Source organism: Ochotona princeps, chromosome Y (genome assembly GCF_030435755.1).
Source record: "Ochotona princeps isolate mOchPri1 chromosome Y, mOchPri1.hap1, whole genome shotgun sequence".
NCBI classification, from domain to species: Eukaryota; Metazoa; Chordata; class Mammalia; order Lagomorpha; family Ochotonidae; genus Ochotona; species Ochotona princeps.
Genome location: NC_080866.1, coordinates 25,569,241 through 25,594,148, shown reverse-complemented (window position 1 = coordinate 25,594,148; position 24,908 = coordinate 25,569,241).

The window sequence follows — 24,908 nt, the reverse complement described above, 5'->3', positions numbered from 1 at the left end:
TGCTGTTTTATGCATATGCATGAGGAACCTAAGAAGGAAGCCAGTATGTGCAAGCACTTTGAGGATTTCTGCTCATGAGATATATATGGCTTGTCATGTCATTCTCCAGGCCAGGCCCAGCTTCAATGGGCTAATATGATAGACTCATGCATAACGGGAGAAGGAAGGAGCAAACATTTTCTGGACACATATAATCCATGTGATCACATACACTTTCTTTTTTTTATTAATATTTAGCATTATGTGACAGTTTCATAGGCTTTGGGAATCCCCCTACCCCTCCCCCTACCCTCCCCCCTGGTGAATTCCTCCACCTTGATGCAGCATTACAGCTCTAATTCAATCAAGATTCTATCCTTGCAAACATATATTAAGCATGGAGTCCAGCTACTTATTGTCCAGATGGGTTGAACAGTTTCTTGGGGAGACCATTTCTTGTCTGAAGTCAGAGCTGGTAGAATATCATCACAGTCATTGAAGAGTCCCAATATAACATCAACAGCAATTTGCAATATTATGGAATTGACATGGTTTTGAGTAACCAGTATGGTAAAAAAAAAAAAAAAAACAAAGAACAAAAAAAACAAAAAACAAGTCCTAACCACAACCTATGATTAGCTCATTGACATCTCAATTGTAGTTTATATACATGACCGGACCGGCTGCTATATACCTTGAAAAGGCTATAGGGTACCATTCAGCTGTCTCATGTCTATTTCAATTTATTATTTAGCCATTTGTTGTGTTGAAGTATAATTTTGTTGATCTTGCAGATTTTGGGATAATCTAGACTGGCTTGTAACTGTAACAGGATATTTGTCGACATTTAATGTGCAGAACATTTTTTTGGAGGGGTGTGGGGGTGTGCAGGAAAATCCTCAACACTATGGTGAGGAGTGACTAATCTTTGTGTCCCACCCAGCAAGGCATGAGTCAATCCATGCCAGCTCTTTCCTGTCAGATTTCAAGCTCTATTTTCTGTTGTTTGTCTATTTATCTTAGGGTTTTTTTTTTTTTTTAGTTTGTATGATTGTTTGCTGTGAGGGGTTTTCGAAGCGATCCCGATGGTCACTGCGTGGGAGGGCGGGGGTCCAGAGGTGGAGCCAGGCTCGGACCAGAGAAAACTCTCCTCCCTGGTCCCGAAAGACATTTATTGTTCTTCTGTGTCTGCTGAGCGCTCAGGGCTTCTGGTTGTCTTTCCGATGACGTTTGTTTCTTCACGGTAGTGTTTGGACTTCCATCCCCTGCAGAAGCTCCGGTTGGGGGTGGGTGACCTCAGAGTACTCAGCCTCCGAGGGCATCCAATTCCGTGTGGCCTCCTTGGCAGTTGGGGTATAGTCCTTGTTGCTCGTATTAGTAGTTTGTGGTGAAGGTCTGGGAGTCTTTGTGGTTGGGATCCAAGCTTCCTCCTTACCACCTGGCCATTCACCACCACACATTCTTCCATAGGTATCATATCCATTTTCACACATATGTGCTGCCAGAGCACTTGGTTTCCATGGCAAAGGGAAATGGCGCTGGCGCAGAACTTGTCTTTGGCTGTAGTGTTTAGAGCGCCTTGAGTGAGGAGCTACATGTTAGTTGTGTGTGGGTGCTCAACATGCTTGATTTCATCCCAGTGGACTCAAGGGGCATTGGAGCAGAAGTGATCAAACAGGGTTTCCTAGATAGCTGCCAGTACAGTTGATGGTATGTGAAGTTGATGAGCGAGGTGGAGTTGTTTGGTTACTCAAAGAGCTGTGTTGCTGCTTCGGGCAATGACCATTCACCACCACACTGTGTTCTCTTTGTGTCACATCCTCTGTCCAAATATCTGCTGCCAGAGCACTTGGTTTCCATGGCAATGGGAAATGGCTTTGGCGATGAACTTGTCTTTGGTGATGGAGTTTTGAGCATCTTGAGTGAGGAGCTCCATGTTAGTTGTGTGTGGGTGCTCAACATGCTTGTTTCCATCACACTGGGGTCAATGGGCATTGGACAGCAAGTGACCAAACAGGGTTTCCTAGATAGATGCCAGGACAGTTGATGGAATGTGAAGTTCATGAGCCATATGGAGTTGTTTTGGCACTGGAAGAGCTGTGTTGCTGCTTCGGGCAGTGGCCATTCACCACCACACTACCTTCCATAGGTGTCATATCCACTTTCAGAAATATGTGCTGCCAGAGCACTTGGTTTCCATGGCAATGGGAAATTGCTTGGGCAATAAACTTGTCTTTGGCTGTGGAATTTTGATCGCCTTGAGTGAAGAGCTCCATGTTAGTTGTGTCTGGGTGCTCAACATGCTTGATTCCATACCATTGGGCTCAAAGGGCATTGGACCAGTAGTGATCAAACAAGTTTTCCTGGATAGCTGCCAGTACAGCTTTTGATATGTGAAGTTTTTGAGCCAGGTGGAGTTATTTTGGCACTGGAAGAGCTGTGTTGCTTCTTCGGGCAGTGGCCATTCACTACCTTTCATAGATATCATATCCACTTACACACATATGTGCTGCCAGAGCACTTGGTTTCCAGGGCAATGGGAAATGGCTTGGGCGCTGAACTTGTCTTTGGCTGTAGAGTTTAGAGCGCCTTGAGTGAGGAGCTACATGTTAGTTGTGTGTGGGTGCTCAACATGCTTGATTCCATCCCACTGGTCTCAATGGGCATTAGAGGGGAAGTGACCAAAAAGGGTTACCTAAATAGCTGCCAGGAGAGCTGATGGTATGTGAAGTTGATGAGCCAGGTGGAGTTGTTGTGACACTGGAAGAGCTGTGTTGCTACATCGGACAGTTGATATTCGCCACCAGACTACCTTCCATAGCTGTCATATCCAGTTACACACGTATGTGCTGCCAGAGCACTTGGAAGAGCTGTGCTGCTGTGTCGAGTAGTTGTCATTCATCAGAGGACCTACATTCCCTAGGTGTCACATTCAAGGTTCCACATATGTGCTGCTAGAGCACTTGATTTCCATGGCAACGGGAAATGGCTTGGGTGCTGAACTTGTCTATGTATGTGGAGATTTGAGAGCATTGAATGCGGAGCTCCACGTTAGTTGTGTGTGTGTGATCATCCTCCTTGTTTAAATCACACTGGGCTATATGATAATTTGAATCGCAAGTGACGAAACAGGCTTTCCTAGATTGCTGCCTGGACAGCTGATGGTATGTGAAATTCCTGAGAAAGGTGGAGTTATTTTGTCACTGGAAGAGCTGTGCTGCTGCTTCGGACAGTGGCCATTCACCAGCACACTACCTTCCATAGGTGTTATATCTAATTGTACACATATGTGCTGCCAGAGCACTTGGTTTCCATGGCTACGGGAAATGTCTTCGGCGATGAACTTGTGTTTGGTGTTGGAGTTTTGAGCACATTGAGTGAGGAGCTCCATGTTAGTTTTTTCTGTTTGTTCAAGCTGCTTGATTGCATCCCACTGGGCTCGATGAGCATTGGAGCCGTAGTGACCAAATACGGTTTCCTAGATAGCTGCCAGGACAGCTGATGGGGTGTGAAGTTGATGAGCCAGGTGGAGTTGTTTTGGCACTGGAAGAGCTGTGCTGCTGCTTCAGAGAGTTGCAATTCACCAACACGCTACCTTCCTTAGGAGTCATATCCATAAAAACTAATGTGCTGCCAGAGCACTTGGTTTCAACGGCAACCGGAAATGCCTGGGCGCTGAACTTGTCTTTGGTTATGGAGTTTTGAGCGCCTTGAGTGAGGAGCTCCATGTTAGTTTTGTGTGGGTGCTCAACCTGGTTGATTCCATCACAGTGGGCTTAATGGGCATTGGACCGCAAGTGACCAAACAGGGTTTCCTAGATAGCTGCCAGGACAGCTGATGGCATGTGAAGTTGATGAGCCAAGTGGAATGTTTGCGCACTGGAAGAGTTGTGCTGCTTCTACGGATAGTTGAAATTCACCACCAAATTACCTTCCTTAGGTGACATATCCACTTGCACACATATGTGCTGCCACAGCACTTGGTTTCCATGGCAACAGGAATTGACTTGGGCGCTGAACTTGTCTTTGGCAATGGAGTTTTGAGCGCCTTGAGTGAGGAGCTCCATGATAGTTTTGTTTAGGTGCTCAAGCTACTTGATTTCATCACAATGTGCCCAATGTGCATTTGACCGGCAGAGACCAAACAGGGTTTCCTAGATAGCTGCCTGGACAGATGATGGTATGTGAAGCTCATATGCCAGGTGGAGTTGTTTTGGCACTGGAAGAGCTGGACTGCTGTGTCGGGCAGTGGTCGTTCACCACCACACTCACTTCCCTTTGTGTCATATACACTTTCACACATATGTGCTGCCACAGCACTTGATTTCCATGGCAACAGGAACTGGCTTGGATGCTGAACTTGTCTTTGGCTCTGGAGTGTTGATTTCCTTGAGTGAAGAGCTACATGTTAGTTGTGTGTTGGTGCTCAAGCTGCTTGATTTCTTCACAGTGGATAAATGGGCATTGGACAGGAAGAGACCAAACAGGGTTTCCTAAATATTCCCCAGGACAGCTGATGATATCTGAAGTTGATAAGCCTTGTGGAGTTGTTTTTGCACTGGAAGAGCTGTGTTGCTGCTTCAGGCAGTTGACATTCACCACCACACTACCTTCCATTGGTGTCATATCCATGTACACACATATGTGCTGCCAGAGCAACTTGTTTCCATGGCAACGGGAAATGGCTTTGGTGCTGAATTTGATTTGGCTGTGGAGTTTTGAGTGATTTGAGTGAGAAGCTACATGTTAGTTGAGTGTTGGTGCTCAACATGCTTGATTCCATCCCACTGGTCATTAAGGGCATTGGAGCGGAAGTGAGCAAACAGGGTTTCCTAGATAGCTGCCAAGAGAGATGATTTTATGTGAATTTAATGAGCCAGATGGAGTTGTTTTGGACTGGAAGAGCTAAGCTGCTACTTCGGACACTGGCCATTCACCACCACACTACCTTCTCTAGGTGTCATATGCACTTTCACACATATGTGCTGCCAGAGCACTTGGTTTCCATGGCAGCGGGAAATGGCTTGGGCGCTGAACTTGTCTTTGGCTGTGGAATTTTGAGCGCCTTCAGTGAAGAGCTACATGTAAGTTGTGTGTGAATGCTCAACATGCTTGATTCCATCCCACTGTTCAAAAAGGTCCTTCGAGAGAAAGTGACCAAACAGTGTTTCCTAGATAGCTGAAAGGACAGCTGATGGCATGTGAAGTTGATGAGCTAAGTGGAATTGTTTGCGCACTGGAAGAGTTGTGCTGCTTCTACGGATAGTTGAAATTCACCACCAAATTACATTCCTTAGGTGACATATCCACTTGCACACATATGTGCTGCCACAGCACTTGGTTTCCATGGCAACAGGAATTGACGTGGGCGCTGAACTTGTCTTTGGCAATGGAGTTTTGAGCGCCTTGAGTGAGCAGCTCCATGTTAGTTTTCTTTAGGTGCTCATGCTGCTTGATTCCATCACACTGTGCCCAATGCGTATATGACCGGCAGAGACCAAACAGGGTTTCCTAGATAGCTGAAAGGACAGCTGATGGTACGTGAAGTTCATCAACCAGGTGAAGTTGTTTTGGCACTGGAAGATCTGTGCTGCTTCTTCAGATAGTTGAAATTCACCACCACACTACATTCCTTTTGTGACATATAAACTTTCACACATATGTACTGCCAGAGCACTTGGTTTCCATGGCAACGGGAAATGACCTGGGCGATGAACTTATCTTTTTCTGTGGAGTTTTGAGCGCCTTGAGTGAGGAGATACATGTTAGTTTTGTGTGTGGGTGCTCAACATGCTTGTTCCACCGCACTGTGCCCCATGGGCATTGGAGCGGAAGTGACCAAACAATATTTCCTAGATAGCTGCCAATACAGCTGATGGTATGTGAAGTTCATTAGTCAGATGGAGTTGTTTTGAAACTGGAACAGCTGTGTTGCTGCTTCGGGCAGTTGCCATTCACCACCACAGTGTTTTCTCTATGTGTCACATCCACTGTTCCACATATGTGCTGCTAGAGCACTTGGTTTCCATGGCAACGGAAAATGGCTTGGGCGATGAACTTGTCTTTGGTGATGGAGTTTTGAGCGCCTGAGTGAGCAGCTCCATTTTAGGTTTTTTTTGGTGCTCAAGCTGCTTTTTTCCATCTCGATGGGCCCAACGGGCATTTGGACCGCAAGTGACCAAACAGTGTTTCCTAGATAGCTGCAGGACAGGTGATGGTATGTGAAGTTGGTGAACCAGGTGGAGTTGTTTTGGCACTGGAACAGCTGTGTTGCTGCTTCGGGCAGTGGCCATTCACCACCACGCTGTGTTCTCCATGTTTCACATCCACTGTTCCACATATATGCTGCCAGAGCACTTGGTTTCCATGGCTACGGGAAATGGCTTTTGGGATGAACTTGTCTTTGGATGTGGAATTTTGAGCGCCTTGAGTGAGGAGCTCCATGTTAGTTGTGTGTGATCATTCTGCTTGTTTAATTCACCCTGGGCTCCATGGGCATTTGGAGCGGAAGTGACCAAAAAGAGTTTCTAGATAGCTGCCAGGACAGCTGATGGTATGTGAAGTTGATGAGCCAGGTGGAGTTCTTTTGGCACTGGAAGAGCTGTGCTGCTGCTTCAGGCAGTGACAATTCACTACCTTTCATAGATATCATATCCACTTACACACATATGTGCTGCCAAAGCACTTGGTTTCCATGGCAACGGGAAATGGTTTCGGCGATGAAATTGTCTTTGGCTGTGGAGTTTTGAGGGCCTTGCGTGAGCAGCTCCATGTTACTTGTGTGTGTGTGATCATCCTGCTAGTTTAAAGCACACTGGGCTCCATTGGCATTTTGGACCGCAAGTGACCAAACATTGTTTCCTAGATGGCTGCCAGGACAGCTGATGGTATGTAAATTTCATCAGCCAGGTGGAGTTCTTTTTGCACTGGAAGAGCTGTGCTGCTGCTTCTGGCAGTTGCCATTCACTCTCGGACCTATATTCCCTTCGTGTCACATCCACAGTTGCACATGCGTGCTGCCAGAGCACTTGGTTTCCGTGGCAACAGGAATTGGCTTGGGCGCTGAACTTGTCTTTGGCAATGTAGTTTTGAGCGCCTTGATTGTGCAGCTCCATGTTAGTTTTGTTTAGGTGCTCAAGCTGCTTGATCCCATCACACTGTGCCCAATGCGTATATGACCGGAAGTGACCAAACAGTGTTTCCTAGATAGCTGTCATTATAGCTGATGGTATGTGAAGTTGATGAGCCAGGTGGAGTTTTTTGCGCACTGGAAGAGCTGTGCGGCTTCTTTGGATAGTTGAAATTCACCACCAAATTACCATCCTTAGGTGACATATCCACTTGCACACATATGTGCTGCCAGAGCACTTGGTTTTTATGGTAACAGGAATTGGCTTGGGCGCTGAACATATCTTTGGCAATGGAGTTTTGAGCGTCTTCAGTGAGCAGCTCCAGGTTAGTTTTGTTTAGGTGCTCAAGCTGCTCTATTCCATCACACTGTGCCCAATGTGCATTGGACCGGCAGTGACCAAACAGGGTTTCCTAAATAGCTGCCAGTACAGCTGATGGTATGTGAAGTTCATGAGCCAGGTGGAGTTGTTTTGTCACTGGAAGAGCTGTGTTACTGCTGCAGGCGGTGGCCATTCACCACCACACTACCATCCCTAGGTGTCATACCCACTTAAACACACATGTGCTGCCAGAGCCCTTGTTTCCATGGCAACGGGAAATGGGTTGGGCACTGAACTTGTCTTTGGCTGTGGAGTTTTGAGCACATTGAGTGAGGAGCTACATGTTATTTGTGTGTGTCTGATCATCCTCCTTGTTTTAATCAAACTGGGCATAACGAGTATTTTTCCGGAAGTGACCTAACAGGGTTTCCTAGATAGCTGCCTGGACAGATGATGGTATGTGATGTTCATGAGCCAGGTGGAATTGTTTTGGCACTGGAAGAGCTGTGCTGCTTCTTCGGATAGTTGAAATTCACCACCAAAATCCATTCCCTTTGTGAAATTTCAACTTTCACACATATGTGCTGCCAGAGCACTTGGTTTCCATGGCAACGGGAAATGACTTGGGCAATTAACTTGTCTTTTGCAATGGAGTTTTGATCGCCTTGAGTGAGGAGCTCCATGTTATATTTGTGTGTGGGTGCTCAACATGCTTGATTCCATCACACTGTGCCCCATGGGCATTGGAGCGGGGTGTCCTAACAGGGTTTCCTAGATAGCAGCCAGGACAACTGATGGTATATGAAGTTCATGAGCTAGGTGGAGTTGTTTTGGCACCTGAAGAGCTGTGTTGTTGCTTCAGGCAGTTGCCATTCACCACCAAACTACCTTCCATCGGTGTCATATCCACTGTACCACATATGTGCTGCCAGAGCACTTGGTTTCCATGGTGAGGGGAAATGGCTTGGGAACTGAACTTGTCTTTGGTGATGGAATTTTGAGCGCCTTGAGTGAGGAGCTCCATGTTAGTTTTGTGTGTGATCATCCTGCTTGATTCCATCACACTGGGCTCAGGGGGCATTTGACCGGAAGTGACCAAACAGGGTTTCATAGATAGCTGCCAGGACAGCTGATGGTATGTGAAGTTGATGAGCCAGGTGGAGTTGTTTTGGCACTGGAAGAGTTGTGCTGCTTCTTCGAATACTTGTCATTCATCAGAGAACCTACATTTCCTTGGTGTCACATTCAGTGTTCCACATATGTTCTTCCAAAGCACTTGTTTTCCATCGCAATGGGAAATGGCTTGGGCGCTGAACTTGTGTTTGGCTGTGGAGTTTTGAGCGCCTGAGTGAGGAGCTCCATGTTAGTTGTTGTGTGTGATCATCCTGCTTGTGCAAGTGAGCAAAGAGAGCTTCCTAGATAGCTGCCTGGACAGCTGATGGTATGTGAAATTGATGAGCCAGGTGGAGTTCATTTGGCACTGGAAGAGATGCGGTACTGCTTCGGCCAGTGGCCATTCACCACCATACTACCTTCCCTAGGTGTCATATCCACTTACAGACGTATGTCTTGCCAGAACACTTAGTTTCCATGACAACAGGAAATGTCTTAGGCGCTGAACTTGTGTTTTTCTGTGGAGTTTTGAGCGCCTTGACTGAGGAGCTACATGTTAGAATTATTTGGGTGCTCAATATGCTTGATTCCGTCCCCCTGGGCAAAACAGGCATTTGACCGCAAGTGACCAAACAGGGTTTTCTACATAGCAGACAAGACAGCTGATAGTATGTGAAGTTCATTATCCAGGTGAAGTTGTTTTGGCACTGGAAGAGCTGTGCTGCCGTTTCAGACAGTTGAAATTGACCACCACACTACCTTCCTTAGGTGTCATATCCAGTTTCAGACATATGTGCTGCCTGAGATCTTGGTTTCCATGGCAACCAGAAATGGCTTAGGCGCTGAGCTTGTCTTTGGTCATGGAGTTTTGTCACATTTAGTGGGGCACCATGTTAGTTTTTTGTGGGTGCTCAACCTTGTTGTTTCCATTATACTGGGCTCGGAGGGCATTTGACCTGAAGTGAAGAAATAGGGATTCCTAGATAGCTGTCAGGACAGCTGATGGTATGTGAAGTTCAAGAGCCAGGGGGAATTGTATTCGCACTGGAAGAGCTGTGCTGCTGCTTCGGGCAGTGGCCATTCACCACCACACTATCTTTCATAGGTGTCACATTCAGAGTTCCACATATGTGCTGCTGCTTCGGACAGTTGAAATTCATCACGAATCTACCTTCCTTAGGTGTCATATCCACTTTCAGAAATATGTGCTGCCAGAGCACATGGTTTCCATGTCAGCGGGAAATGGCTTAGGCGCTGAATTGTCTTTTGCTGTGGAGTTTTGAACACCTGTAGTGAGGAGCTACATGTTAGTTTTGTGTTTGTGCTCAACATGCTTGATTCCATCCCACTGGGCACAATGGTTATTGGAGCAGAAGAGACCAAACAGGGTTTCCTAGATAGTTTCCAGGACAGCTGATGGTATGTGAAATTCATGAGCCAGGTGGATTTCTTCTGGCCCTGGAAGAGCTGTGCTGCTGCTTCGGGCAGTTGCCATTCACCACCACAGTACCTTCTCTTAGTTTCATATCAACTTACAGACGTATGTGCTGCCAGAGCACTTGGATTCCATGACAACGGGAAATGGCTTACACACTGAACTTGTCTTTGGCTTTGGAGTTTTGAGCGCCTTAAGTATAAAGCTACACGTTAGTTTTGTGTGGGTGACCAAGCTGCGTGATTCCATCACACTTGGCCCAATGGGCATTTGACCGGAAGTGACCAAACAGGGTTTCCTAGATAGCTGCCACGACAGCTGATGGCATGTGAAGTTGATGAGCCAGGTGGAGTTGTTTTGGCACTGGAAGAGCTGTGCTGCTGCTTCGGGCATTTGTCATTCATCAGAGAACCTGCATTCCCTTGGTGTCACATTCACTGTTCCACATATGTGCTGCCAGAGCACTTGGTTTCCATGGCAACGGAAATGGCTTTGGGCGCTGAATTTGTCTTTAACTGTGGAGTTTTGATTGCCCTTAGTGTGGTGCTCCTTTATAGTTTTGTTTGGGTGCTCAAACTTCTTTTTTTTTATCAACTTGGCTCAAAGAGCATTGGATGCCGGTAATCAAACAGGGTTTCCTAGATATCTGCCAGGACAGATGATGGCATGTGAAGTGAATGAGCCAGGAGGAATTGTTTTGGCACTGGGAGAGCTGTCCTGTTGATTCGGGTAATTGTCATTCACCAACACACTGAGTTCCTCAGGTGTCACATCGACTTTCAGATATATGTGCTGCCAGAGCGCTTGGTTGCCATGGCATGTGGAATTGGCTTTTGTGCTGAAATTATTTCTGGGTGTCGAGTTTGTCACGCCTTGAGTGCGGATCTCCATCTTTATTTTTTGCTGTTGCTGAGCCTACACATTCCATCAGCCTGGGCTCAATGAGCATTGAAGAGGAAGTGACCAAACAAGATTTCGTGGGGACCTGTTTGGACAGCTGATTGTATGTGAAGTTCATGAGCCAGGTGGAATTGTTATGGCACTGGACATGTTGTACTGTTTCTCCAGGCAGTTGCCATTCACCAATACACTGAGTTCGCCAAGTGTCATGTCCACTTTCATACATATGTGCTCTGAAAGCACTTGGTTTTTTTTTTTTAAGCCTATTTTTATTGCCTTTCTCTCTCCTGGTAAATAATTTTAGAGAGGTCTAACAAATTTAACAGGACCTGGCCAGACCATACTCCCCACCTCCACTGGGATAAAATTCGTGTATAATTTTCTTGCTGTTTGGTCTTCAGCTTATAGTGTTGTCCTGGCATTGATTAAGTCTAACATACAGTATTCAACATGTTCAGTTAAATGCTAAAGGTACTTTTTGTTTAACTCATTTAGACTTCTAAATTCTTCAGAGTTTTAAACCAAATCTCATGACTTTGGGGGTTCCAGTAGGATCCCTGGAACTCTCAAAGATTGAGACAAAATTTAAATAATGTACTTGTCATTTAAAATAATTTGGATTATAATCTCACAATATTACAAAATTATGCTAAATTTATTGCATCATATATGCTGTTAAAATAGAAGAGCATTTATGTTCATCGGTCAAAATGTTTCCTACTCATGAAATTGATCCAGATTGTAAATTACTTGTGTTCTTACTTACAAGGAAATATGTGAAATTTTGCCTTGCAGGAGAACAACGGATTCTTTAAAGATGTATAGTAAAATGGGTCATAATGTGTATATTTTCTGAATGTTTGCCTTTAAAACAATGGAGTTGAAGTCTGATTCTTTGTGAAAAACAGTGTTTTAACTTCTTCTTTAAAGTAATTTTCATCTTATTGATAACCAAACCTGTTAACTAACTTCAGTAAATTCCAAGGTAGTCTCTCAAGACAACAGCTAAATTTAAGTTTTTTCAGCTCTCTTGACTTCAATAAAACAGAAGCTTAGGGGAAGCTCCAGGTCCATCAGCCATAAAACAAAGAAGTGACATGCTTGGAGTCTGCCTTTTGAAAAATTTGGGACTTTGACTTTGTCCCTGTTGTGGTGATTCTTATCTGCCTTCATTTTAAAAGGGAAAAATTTCCAAATCAGCTAGAAGAAGACTGAAAAAACTTCTCTTTCCCAGTTTTGAGGAGGGTTTGTGCTAAAATGTGTTTCCATGAATTAGGAGAAATGATTGAAAATTGCTTAAAGCCATTGTATTTAAAAGTTGGTATCCTTTTATTAAGAAAATGTCTTAAGAAAAGTTGAGGAATGAATCTTGTAAGCTTTACATATAATTGACTATAATTTTAAAGATACTATTACAACATTGTTTAAGTCTTTAACATTAATACCTAATACAAGCTGATGTTAGAATTGGCATCTGTATTCAAAAAAGTTTTTGAAGTGTGCATACATAGCAATACTAGTAGATATCTAAAATAAAATAAAATATCTAAAAATAAAAATATCTCCAATTTTGAAAGCTGTTAAGAAATTGAAGCATTGAAAAAAAAATTGAAACATTGAGCTTTAGGTAGTCTCTGTTTAATGGGTAGCTTTGTCAATTGTCTATCCAGCTTCAGTAAGCTCTATTCTTGTCCCAACCTTTGAGTTTGTTACAGTTCTTAAACAGTTAAGAGATGATTTTATGCACTAATTCCCATGTTAAGGTTATATCTCCCTTTTGGTGACTGACTAAGGAAATATACATTTTGCCTTTCAGTTAGATAATCCCTTGTGTTCTGTATATTGTCTTTGTTAAAGTCTCATGATTTAAAAGAACTGTGTTTAAGGGTATTTTCTGGTATGTACTTACTTTAAAATGTTTGGGTGATCATTTATAAGTGATAAAAAAATTTTTTTTGATGTGTTGCTGTTTGAATCAGTCTGACTAAATGAATGGATATTATAATGAGGAATCTTTGATCAGATACTTTAAGAACTCTTGGCATATTTAATAGGTTTAACTCTTCTGGTTCTGGAATTTCTAAATAGGCCCCTGACAGTCTCAAACTCAGAAGAATGTGTTTCAAAGGTTGTATCTTTCTGCTAATGAAGTTAATTTTGAGACAAATAATTAATTAAATCTAAAAAAAATTAAATTGGGGGTGAGAGGGGATTTCAGAAAAGACATTGGGAAACCTTGCCAGTGGGGAACCTTGCCAGTGGGGAGCCAGGATGGCTAAGTCTAAAAAGTACAAGAGTGTGTAAAATCCTACAGGTGGTATCACAACGCTAAACATAGATATTTTATTTTCTAGGATTCCAGCAAGCCTATTGTATTCATTAAAGCTAAAGTTTAATTGTAAACTATAGTTTTGGTTTATTCAGATTACTAAGAGCAAAATATAACTCTAAACAATTGGTAACTTTAACACACTTAAGAGAATTCTCAAGTAGCTGTTACAAAAGCTGTTTCGTTTCTTATGTGTTACCCCATATGCATGTACATGTTTATGAATGAGAATTGCTAAGCTAAATCCTTTTTTAAAATTATGTATAGATGCATAATTAAGCTCTTAGAGAGTCATGTCTGTTACTGTTTTCTCAGGATCTACAAGGTCTGTTCAGCTTAATAGTTCTACACGATTTTAAATGGACTTACTGCTAGCTTACAGTGTCAAGATTGGCCATGAGAGCCCAAATCCTCATAAGCTAGATGGAAAACATATGAGTATATGTATGCAAGTGTTTAATGATAACTCAGATGTCAGAGAATGTTAAAATGCTCCAACATGGGAAACAGCTCTTACAGCAGACTCATAGACTGTCATTTTTAAGAAGCACTCAGTGGCCTCAGAATCAGCCCAAAAGGCATTCTGATCTGACAGGAGAGCCAGCAAGAGAGCAAGCATATCAGTGTGGAAAGCCAGGACACTGCTACTAAGAGTGTCCCTCCGTGAAGGAGCTCAGTGGTCCACGCCCCAGTGCAAAGAAGCAACCATCGAGGATGGTTGTGCTCTTCTCTCAATGGAGGAGAGAACTTCCAGTCTGTGTGTTGCCAGGTCTGATGGGGTTGTTGTTGATTCAAGAGGCTTCGACAGCCTAAACATTGCGTGTCTGGAGCCTCAGGTGATAACTGACATCACACATAAGAGTGCTAATTTGTTAAATCCACTAGAGTCACTGTGTACACTGGCTTCCCATGCAGGACTGTATATTCAGAGTCATAGTAAAATTAATAGTACACCTTGTTGTATTTTAGTATAAAGATTTATCATCTCAGTTTTTTATTATGTCTGAATATTTAACTCTTTTGCTCTAAGAAGTCAGCTTGCATTTACCTGTCCTGTGATGGACTTATATCCTGATGCTGTGTGCTAATCCTTACATTGTTACTGTGCCTTCTGATTGATCTAGGTTAGCAATTTTATGCAGCTAAAAGAAGTTTCATGTGTTCCATTGAGTTCATTGAATATGTTCCAAAATTTGAGACTTAAAGGAGTTAATTTAGACAGATGTAAATCTAGTCCACAGTTTTAAATTAAAGTTTACTCTGACAAAGATTGAAACCTAACAATTCTTTTACATCTAAGTTCTGAAGCTCAAGTGTTCAAACTGCTAACCGAACTCACAACCTGCTAGGCTGGGAAAGTTAACTATGTTATGTCTTGTTATTTAGACTTCAAGAAAGAGAAACCTTTCAAGTGCCAGAATGTACATCGAACATCTGATGACTTCTGCCTTCTATCAGGAACCACTAGATGGATCCCCTATAGCTGCTCTTACCCAACGGCACCCCCCTCTCAGCAGGAAGTAGTTAAGAACAGATGACGGCATCCCTTTTCTCTAAAAGCAGCTGGGGTCCATTTCTCTGTTTGGAAATGTAGGAGCTAGATGGGATAATGGGCAGTTAGGGTCTCTGGTTCCTGGTAAAACTGTCTTGTGTACATGTAACAATTTAGTGTTATGAGATTCTTGAATGTTAGTATTTTCAACAATACTTGTACATTGTTAAGTATGTCTTTTAGAATTTCACCAGTCAGCTACTCCCCAATATACCATCATATTTGTGTCACTCCAGTAAAAGTCCACAATATTTTGGCCAGAGTGATAGAAATCAATCAATACCTCCGGGACAATGATCAAGCGCCTTCCTAAATTTCACCAGTTAGCCACCAGTATAATTAAAGTAAATGAGACCCGAGTTCCACTCATGTCAGGAGAAGTTATTCTAAATGGCATTAAACTGGCAGCTTGCATGTTCAAGGAATGGAGCAGGATTATGGCCTTAGAAACCTTGATGGTTGCTGCACTAGTAGTTGCCATGCTCTTCCTGTACTGCATGCACAAACAGCAAGCCTGGGAGCAAGTTATCATTGGGCAAGCCATGATGGCACTGGCTGTGGAAAATCCTAGCGCTCAAGTTTGGCTGAGCATGATGTGTTAATAGGTAACCAGAGATGGGTAAGACCTGACAGGACTGGCAATCAATCTAAGACAGAGACCCCGCATGCCTGGGCAGGACTCCCCAAGTGATAACCCCCCACATCATGCCATGCAGCTCCAGTCTTCTAACCGGTTCGTCTAAGGTAATGTGGCCGATTACGGTTGGAGCAGTGATTCCCAACAGGGCTGTCATTTATGGCAGCATTGCCGGGGAATACATGCTGCAGCTATGAATTGTTACATGGCCCCTTTTCTAGTAAGCGTGTAGCCAATGACGGGCACCATTCTGATACCCCGCCAACCTAAGACAGGGAGCCATGGATGACTGGCAGGGCTGCCCAGAGACAGGTAAGAGCTGAGGGTCCCTCAGAATGAACCTAAGACAGGCAGCGCTTATCTTGCTTCACGAACCTTTCTCTTTTTGCCACTTTCATTGATATATAGAAAAAAGGGGGAGATGTCAGGAGCCGTGCACTATAGCCACACTGAAGCCATTTTGAATATAGACCTATGGGACAGTGGAAACCCCCGGTTGGCTAGATGCTTGGGAAAGGAGTTATGAAACTAATCACACGCTTAGCTTCAATTGTTCCTAGCAACTGTTTCAGAATGTGATTGATGCTGTACTTACCAACATCTTGTTACTGATTACCTACGCTATTGTCGATATGTTGGTTACTATTGTTGATATGGTGGCTGCTCAAGAACAATCGGTCTTATTCAAAATAACAGAGAAAAGCATGAAATATCTGGGAATAAATTTAACCAAAAGAGTAGAGGACCTTTATGAAGAAAATTACAAAACACTCAAAAAACAAATAGAACAAGACCTCGAAAAATGGAACAACATCCCATGCTCCTGGATAGGCAAAATTAATATCATCAAAATGTCTATACTACCAAAAGCAATATACACATTCAATGCAATCCCAATCAAATTACCCACAGCATTCTTCATCGGACTGGAAAAAATGATACACAGATTCATCTGGAAACACAAAAAACCACGAATAGCCAGAACCACTCTGAAGAACAGACACTTAACAGGGGGAATCACAGTACCGGATCTATGGACATACTATAGGGCAGTGGTCATCAAAACAGCCTGGTACTGGCACAAAGATAGAGAGGAAGATCAGTGGAGCAGAATAGAAACAACAGATGGAAACCCACACAGATACAGTCAATTAATCTTCGACAAAAAGACAGACAACAACCCAAGCAAATGGAAAGGTCTGTTCAATAAATGCTGTTGGGACAACTGGTTGATAGCCTGCAGAAACAAAATGATAGACCCACATCTCTCACCATACACCAAGATCGAATCTAAATGGATAAAAGACCTAAACCTACATCCAGAAACCTTCAAACTTGTGGAAGAAAATGTTGGAAACACCCTGGAACACTTAGGGGTAGGCCCTCACTTCCTAAAAAAGACTCCAAATGCAGTAGAAATCGAGACCAAAATAAACAATTGGGACCTCATCAAACTAAGAAGCTTCTGTACAGCTAGAGAAACAATCAACAAAGTAAAAAGGCAACCTACAGAATGGGAGAAGATCTTTGCACACTACATAGGAGACAGAGGGCTAATCTCCAGAATATACAAAGAGCTACAGAGAAACCAAAACAACAGAACAAACAAACTGCTCAAGAAATGGGCACGGGAAATGGGCAGACATTTCACAAAAGAACAAACCCAAATGGCAAACAAGCATATGAAAAAATGCTCAAGTTCCTTGGCAATAAGGGAAATCCAAATGAAGACAACAATGAGGTACCACCTAACTCCAGTAAGGATGGCACACATACATAATACCACCAACACTTGCTGGCGAGGCTGTGGGGAAAAGGGAACCCTTCTCCACTGCTGGTGGGACTGCAGACTTGTACAGCCTCTATGGGAATCAGTTTGGCGAATACTCAAACAACTGAAAATCAGCATACCATATGATCCAGCAATAGCACTCCTAGGAATATATCCAAAAGATCTCCTACACAAGAAACCAACATGCACGCCTATGTTCATAGCAGCACTATCTACAATCGCAAAAACCTGGAAGCAGCCAAAATGCCCATCAATAGAAGACTGGATAAGAAAGCTATGGTTCATCTACTCTATGGAATACTACTCAGCTATTAAAAAAAACGAAATGCAGTTCTTTGTGGACAAATGGGCCCGACTGGAATCCATCATGCTAAGAGAAATGAACCAATCCCAAAAGGTTAAATACCACATGTTCGCCTTAATCTGAGATGAAAAGATGACAACTTGAAAGATAGTACCTGTATATTGTAATATTAGTGCAATCTCTAACAACCTGTATCCAATGCAATAAGATAATGCGATATAATCTATAAAACAACAATTAATGTCAGAATACTTAAGATCTACATCAAAAAAGTGTAAAACCTACTATACCCTCAATACGCTATATTAACCGGTAATGGGGAGGGAGTGCAGGGAAATCTTTCAGGACCATAAAAAGAGTGAGAAAAAAGTACAATATAGCTTATCAAGGTCAAATCTGGTATTTCATAGACAGCAGACTCAATGCGGCACTAAACAACAATAAAACTACTATACCAATGCATGAGGGGGGAATCGGGTGCGATCCTGACAACCTCTTAACAGGAGGTCATGTGCGTGGAGCAGGGGGGCTCTCCAGAGTGGAGCAGGTGGTAAGGAGGAAGCTTGGATCCCAACCATGAAGACTCCCAGATCTTCAACATAAACTACTAATACGAGCAACAAGGACTATACCCCAACTGCCAAGGAGGCCACAGGGAATGGGATGCCCTCGGAGGCCGAGTACTTTGAGGTCACCCACCCCCAACTGGAGCTCCCGCAGGGGATGGAAGAAGTCCAAACACTACCGCGTAGAAACCAACGTCATCGGAAAGACAGCCAGAAGCCCTGAGCGGTCAGCAGACACAGAAGAACAATTAAGGTCCTTCGGGACCAGGGAGGAGAGCTTTCTCTGGTCCGAGCCTGGCTCCACCTCTGGACCCCCGCCCTCCCTCGCAGTGACCATCGGGATCGCTTCGAAAACCCCTCACAGCAAACAATCATACAAACAAACAAACAAAAAAAAAAACCCTAAAATAAATAGACAAACAACAGAAAGTAGAGCTTGAAATCTGACAGGAAAGAGCTGGCATGGATTGGCTCATGCCTTGCTGGGTGGGACACAAAGATTGGTCACTCCTCACCATGGTGTTGAGGATTTCCCTGCACACCCCCCCCAAAAAAAAAAAAATATTCTGCACCTTTATTGTCGACAAATATCTTGTTAGAGTTACAAGCCAGTCTAGATTATCCCAAAATCTGCCAAGATCAACAAAATTATACTTCAACACAACAAATGGCTAAATACCAAAATGAAACAGACATGAGACAGCTGAATGGTACCCTGTGGCCTTTTCGGGGTATATAGCAGCCGGTCCGGTCCTGTATATAAACTACAATTGAGATGTCAATGAGCTAATCATAGGTTGTGGTTAGGACTTGTTTTTTTTGTTATTTTGTTCTTTGTTTTTTTTTCTTTAACATACTGGTTACTCAAAACTATGTCAATTCCATAATATTGCAAATTGCTGTTGATGTTATATTGGGACTCTTAATTGACTGTGATGATATTATACCAGCTCTGACTTCGGACCAGAAATGGTCTCCCCAAGAAACTGTTCAACCCATCTGGACAATAAGTAGCTGGACTCCATGCTTAATATATGTTTGCAAGGAAAGAATCTTGATTGAATTTGAACTGTAATGCTGCATCAAGGTGGAGGAATCCACCAGGGGGGAGGGGAGGGGGCAGGGGGAGGGGGATCCCCAAAGCCTATGAAACTGTCATATAATGCTAAATATTAATTAAAAATTAAAAAAAAAAAGTAAAAAAAAAAAAAAAAAAAAAAAGAACAATCGGTCTTGGGACCATGGCCTGCGTCCCAGTTTCTCTTTCCCTGAGCCTTAGTTACTGAAGAATATAAAAACCCTCAGTTGAAATCAATAAACTGACAGCTTGATCAGACCTACTGTCTTGCTGTCCATTCTCTGTGTCTCTTGTCCCTTCATTCTCTCCTAGGTGGCTGTGACCCCGTTGACTGTCCTGCTGGACAGGACAATTTGGAAGCAAACAAACTGACATAAAAACATCAAAACATATGTGATACAGCCAAAAGAGCAAACAGATAATCACCGAAAAAGAAAAGTATAGATTGGACTGTTGGAGTTACACTTTCCATGTTGGCCTCCTTATATGAAAGAGAATATATGGTATTTGTTCTCTTGTGAATGACTCATTTCACTGAGCATAATGACTTCTAGTTGGGACCACTTGGATTTAAATAGAATAATATCATTCTTCTTAATAGCTGAATAATATTCCATAGAGTACATGTACCACAGTTTCTTTAACCACTCTTCCTTGGACGCACATCTGTTTTGTTTCCATGACTTTGCTATTGTAAATTGTGCTGCTGTAAATATAGGATTAAAGATCCCCTTCTCATATGCAGATTTCACTCCTTTTGGGAATATTCCTAGGAGTGGGATTGCTGGGTCATATGGCAGGTTTATTTGCAATTTTCCAAGCACTCTCCATACTGATTTCCACAGTGCTTGTACTAGCCTACACTCCCACCAGCAGTGAAGGAGGGTGCCAGAGTCCAGCTCTGGCTGAGTTTGGAGCTAGGGAAGGGTGCGTGGATGAGGCGTGAAGAGGGAAAGAAAGAAGACGGACCACCAGGATTCCTTGAATGTAGTGGACAAAGCGAGAAAGCTGTCCGCTTTATTTATACAGAAGCAGTACAAAGTTTTTTTCTTAGGGCATATTGACATAGCTTCAGGGGGGCACAATTTACAACTTCTTGAGAAATGATTGAGGAAGGATTCCATATTCCTTGCTTATCTTGGCTTGCCAGTCTTCATCTGCTCTCCTCAGGTCTGGACTATAACCTAGGCGCCGCCTGTGTCAACCAGACCCCTATCTTGTATGAGTTAAAAGGTCTGGGGCCTTGGTCTATGGGGATTGGGGTTATTGACATTAGTTGGCCATTAGGTCTGTAAGCTCACACAGTTTGTTGACCAAACAAGTAAAGCAAGGATTATAACGGCGGAAAGAATTGAAGTTAGCAATGAGCTAAGTTACTCTATTTAAGTTTCAACTCTACAATGGATGAGTGAGAGTTTCCAAAGACAATTCTACAAATTGTTTCAGTATTAGACAAGGCATTATCTATTCCAACGTTGCAGCCAAGAGTTTCTCAGTAGACAACACATCTTATGCAGTAATACACTCCTACTACAATTCTTATTCTACAACTTAGCTATCACAAAATGGGAGAAATACATCAAGAGAGAAAAAACATGAAGATCTAAGACAAAAAGCTTTAAACATTACATTCCTCTACAACCGCAGGCTCTACAACTTCATAAGTGATCAAACAATAATCAAAAATATATCTTTATGATATTAGTGAAATCACCCTGTATTTCCTCTAGCTAAAAATTTGTGAAAACAACTAAAGCAAATCCATTTTCTATATTCTAAAGAATTGCAAGGACAGGCTAACCTTTTAAGACCACAGTGACTATATTTTTTGCCTTAGCAGGAAAGCCTTCAGAGTTACAGTAGCTATATTCTTCGTCATAGCAGGATGGCCTTTAGGGTCACAGTAACTATACTCTTTGTCATAGCACGATGGCCTTTATGGTCATAGTAACTAAATTCTTTGTCATAGCAGGATGGCCTTTAGGGTCACAGTAACTATATTTTTGTCATAGCAGAATGAGCTTTAGGGTCACAGTAACAGGATAACTTTTAGGGTCCCTCTTATCAAGCTATTTCCTAGAAAGCATGATAAATATCTGGGCCAGATTTTCTGGCAATGGGTAAACAGCACAGACTTAATTATAATCTTGTGTGTAGTTAAAGGCCCACTCACTAGGACATCCTCAGTCACATTAACTCTTAACCTCACGTTGGTTGTAAAAGCCATCTCACAGGGGCAGACAATGCATCAATAGATTACAAAATTCTTAGTGGGGTGGTTGAGTGCCCATGCGAAGGGGGGTGAAAACTGCGTCAAGGTGGTCAGAAATGAATCCACTTAGTCCTGCTAAGCAGCTGGTAGCTCCCCAGGCCCTGCCAGTCAGGGAGCTGTTCTCTTCACACCTTCGTGCTATTCACACCTACTGCATGGACCCCATCAGGAGGGTGCCTTTCTCCCCACATCCACGCCAGCAGGTGTTGTTTTTTAAGTTCTGAATGTAGGCCAGTCTCACTGGAGTTAGGTGGTACCTCAAGGTGGTTTTCATTTGTATCTCTCTGATGGCTAGAGAGCCTGAGCATCTTTTCATATGTCTGTTAGCCATTTGAACCTGTTCTTTTGAGAAATGTCTGTTCATTTCTTTTGCCCATTTTGCTACAGCGTTGGTTTGTTTTACTGTCCCTGTGTTTCTGAAGCTCTTTGTAGATTCTGGATGTTAGTCCCCTATCACTCATGTAGAATGCAAACATTTTCTCCCATTCTGTTGGTTGCTTCTTCACTTTGTTAATTGTTTCTTTTGCTGTACAGAAGCTTTTTAGTTTGATGTAGTCCCATTTGTTCATTTTGGATTTGATTGCCTTTGCTTTAGGCGTCTTTTCTAAGAAGTCTTTCCTTGTTCCTATATCTTGGAATGTGTTTCCTATGTTTTCCTTTAATAGTTTGATGGTTTCTGGGTGTAGATTTAGGTCCTTGAGCCAGTTAGAGCTGATTTTTGCATAGTGTGACAGGTGCGGGTCTTGCTTCTTTATTTTGCAAGCTGCTATCCAGTAGTCCCAACAGCATTTGTTGAATAGACCAGGAGTTTTTTTTTTTTTTTTTTTCAACCTGGATTGTTTTCCATTTTCTTGTCAAAGATTAGTTGACTATACATGTGTGGATTCCCTTCTGGTGTTTCTGTTCTGTTCCACTGATCTTCTTCTCTGTTTCTGTACCAGTATCAGACTGTTTTGATAACCACTCCTCTGTAATATGTCTTGAGGTCTGCAATTGTGATTCCTCCAGTTTGATTTCTATTTTTCAGGACAGCTTTAGCTACTCGTGGTCTTTTGTGATTCCAGATGAACTTCTGTATCAACTTTTCTATTTCCGAGAAGAATGTTGCTGGGATTTTGATTGGGATTGTGTTGAATCTATATATTGCTTTTGGTAATATGGCCATTTTGATAATGTTGATCCTGCCAATCCAAGAACATGGTAATGTTCTCCATTTTTCGTGGTCTTCTTCTATTTGTTTTTTAAATGATTTATAGTTTTCATCATAGAGGTCTTTCACATCTTTAGTTAGCTTAATTCCTAGGTATTTAAGATTTCTTTCCTTTATTTTAAAGGGAACTGTACTTACAATTTCTTTCTCAGCAGTGGAATTATTTGTGTACACTAGTGCCATCGATTTGTGTTAATTAATTAATTTTGTTTCCTGCTACTTTGCCAAAGTCTCTTAGGAGTTTCAACAGTCTCTTGACTGAGTCTTCTGGTTCTCCTTTGTAGAGAATCATGTTATCTGCGAATAGCGATAATTTCAATTCCTCATTTGCAAGTTGCATTCCTTTAATTGCTATTTCTTGCCTAATAGCTCTGGCAAGGACTTCCAAAACTACATTGAAGAGTAGCGGTGAGAGTGGACATCCCTGTCTACTTCCAGATTTTAGTGGGATGACTTCCAGTCTTTCCCCATTTAGTATGATACTGGCATTTTGTTTATCGTAAATTGCTCTGATTGTGTTATAGATTGTTCCTTCTATGCCTATCTTGTTTAGGGTTTTTAACATGAAGTGGTGTTGGGTTTTATCAAATACCTTCTCTGCATTTATTGAGAGGATCATATAGTTTTTATTTGTCAATTTGTTGATGTGATGTATCACATTTATTGTTTTGCGAATGTTGAACCATCCCTGCATGCCTGGGATGAATCCCACCTGGTCCTGGTGAATGATCTGTCTGATGTGTTGTTGGAGCCTGTTGGCTAGTATTTTATTGAAGATCTTTGCATCTGTGTTCATCAAGGATATCGGTCTGTAGTTCTCTTTTTCTGTTGTTTCTCTCTCTGGCTTTGGTATTAAGGTGATATTAGCTTCATAGAAAGAGCTTGGAAGGATTGCCTCTTTTTCTATTGTTTGGAAAAGCTTGTGTAAGATTGGGGTAAGTTCCTCTTGGAATGTTTGGTAGAATTCAGCAGTGAAGCCATCTGGTCCTGGACTCTTCTTGGTTGTGAGGGCTTTAATTACTGATTCAATCTCAGTATATGTTATTGGGCTGTTTAGATTGTTAATTGCTTCTTGACTCTATTTTTTCTGATTTGTTCGCATATAGTTGCTTGTAAAAGTTCCTGATGATTCTTTGTATTTCTGAGGTATCTGTTGTTATATCTCCTTTCTCATCTCGGATGCTATTGATGTGTATTTTCTCCCTCCTTTTTTTAATTAGTCGAGCTAGTGGGGAGTCTATTTTGTTGATTTTCTCAAAGAATCAGCTCTTTGATTGATCTTGGTCTCTATTTGGTTTATTTCCTCCCTTATTTTGATGATTTCTTTTTTCCTACTCATCTTGGGATTGCTTTGTTGTTGTGTTTCTAGTTCCTTCAACTGTAAGGTTAGCTGATTTACTTGGTGCTTTTCTTGTTTCTTGACATAAGCACTGATTGAAATGAACTTTCCTCTCAGCACCGCCTTGATTGTGTCCCATAAGTTTTGATAAGTTGTGTTGATGCCTTCATTTGTTTCCAGCAATTTTTTAATTTCCCCTTTGATTTCGTCTCTAACCCATTGCTCATTTAGTAACATATTATTCAGCCTCCATATGTTTGTAAGCCTTCCTTGGTGTTTTGAATTCTTGGTCTCAAGCTTCATTCCTTGGTGGTCTGAGAAGATGCATGGTATGATTTCCACTTTTTTAAATTTGCTGAGGCTTGTTTTATGGCTTATAATATGATCAATTCTGGAGAAAGTTCCATGTACTGATGAAAAAAAGGTGTATTCTCTGTCTGTAGAATGAAAGGTTCAATAGATGTCAATTAAGTCAATTTTTGCTCTAGAGTTTGGGTGAGTTCTATCATTTCTTTGCTGAGTTTCTGGTTTTTTTGATCTATCCATTTGCATTAATGGGGTATTTTGGTCGCCCACTATGATCGTATTGGAGTCTATTTCTCCCTTTAAGCCCGTTAATATTTGTTTCACGTAGCTAGATGCTTTGGCATTTGGAGCGTAAACATTTATTATGCTGATCTCTTCCTGCTGGAGGCTTCCTTTGATCATTATGTGGTATCCTTCTTTGTCTCTTTTGAGGCTCTTCACATCAAAGTCTATGTCATCTGATGTAAAAATGGCTACAACTGCTCGTCTTTCTTTACCACTAGCTTGAAATATCTTTTTCCATCCTTTCACTTTCAATTTTTCTGATCTTTGTTGGTGAGATGCATCTCATGTAAGCAGCAGATAGTTGGGTTTTGTTTTTTGATCCAATCCTCCAATATATGGCGTTTGACTGATGAGTTTAAG